The sequence below is a fragment of the Triticum dicoccoides genome, chromosome 5A (assembly GCF_002162155.2).
Source record: "Triticum dicoccoides isolate Atlit2015 ecotype Zavitan chromosome 5A, WEW_v2.0, whole genome shotgun sequence".
Classification (NCBI taxonomy): Eukaryota; Viridiplantae; Streptophyta; class Magnoliopsida; order Poales; family Poaceae; genus Triticum; species Triticum dicoccoides.
The window spans coordinates 417,894,505-417,896,076 of NC_041388.1; positions in this window are offsets into that span (position 1 = coordinate 417,894,505).

Here is a 1,572-nt window from a genome sequence, read left to right on the forward strand (position 1 = left end):
GGGGGGTTAGGGGGTTTTGGATGGTTAATTTAGGAGTTTCTTATATTGTGTTAGCTAGCTAATAGAGAGAAGTGACCTCTCTTATCTCCGTGCTTGGTCGACTCTAGCTACTATATGTATAGAGAGAACTCGACACGCTAGCTAGTAAGAAAATGAAGGAACCATTAATTACACAAGATCGTCATGAACATATACAGAGAGGAGTGCACCTCTCTTTCTCCGAGAGATTTGTCGAACAACAAGTTTTCGTATATCTATCCGACGCTACTAGCTATATATATACAATATAAGATCTCTTGCAATCCCTAACATCTCATGTCTATATCAATTTTCATATGGTATTCTCCGGCTTTATTGATGACGTGGTCAAGAAAGAATCCCGCCAATTCCTCTTGAATTGCTCGTATGTGATCTTGTGGTAGGAGTTCATCCAGCATCTGCCAGATCTAAATTGAAGAATAGGGTCAATACATGTATGTGAATGAAACTGAACACAAATGATGGTAATAAAATAAAATTATGAATATTTTTGCTTACGCACTTCATATTGTTTTCAAGAGTAGCCCCGCTTATTAGAGGTCGTCGCGTTATAGATGAACTCGCAAACATTGTATCCACAAAAATCATTCCCGGATTCCTGCCATAAACACTTTACGAGAAATAGAGGTCAATCAAACTGATAAGCAAGCATGCTAAATGGTATTGATGAAAGTAGCTAGAATCAATGGAAGATGCGCGGAACTAGGTAGTAGTACTTACTTTCAGGTGTGTAAATCGCAGCTCGCATGGCAGCCCGGAGAAATTACGGTGAACTCCTTCCAAACCCTGCCAGACAATGAAAATAATTACTTGATATCAGGAAATGAACAAAGTTGCCGATATGGTGCGATAATGATCGATTGAACTTACCTCTAGAGCATTTGAGTCATGTCCACACAGTCCTCAGGATCTTCTCGTCTCGAGTCTAAGACAGTTACTACTCCCCGCTCAAGCTTAATCTCTAGGAGAATATAATGGAAGCTGTGCACGCATGCATAACTCATCAGTTACATTACCATAACCTCGATTAATAAGGGAAACCGAATATGCACAAGACAGTAACACTCACTTGAAGTTGTAAAGAAAGAGTATTTTATCTTTGCTTTGATTTTTGAGCAACGATTGTAGCAAGTTGTCCTCGGTTTCTATGACATTTTTTAACCGTCCATTCATGTATGATATTTGGGTTAATGAACCCAATGTCATAGATTTGTGCTTTTCTGCATTCGTGTTGGGGAAAGCAGTAGTTCAAAATAAATCCTACGATCACGCAAGATCTATCTAGGAGATGCATAGCAACGAGAGGGGAGAGTGTGTCCACATACCCTCGTAGACCAAAAGCGGAAGCGTTTAGTAACGCGGTTGATGTAGTCGAACGTCTTCACGATCCAACCAATCCAAGTACCGAACGTACGACACCTCTGTGTTCAGCACATGTTCAGCACGATGACGTCCCTCGAGCTCTTGATCTAGTTGAGGACGAGGGAGAGTTTCGTCAGCACGACGGCGTGGTGATGGTGTTGATGATGTGAT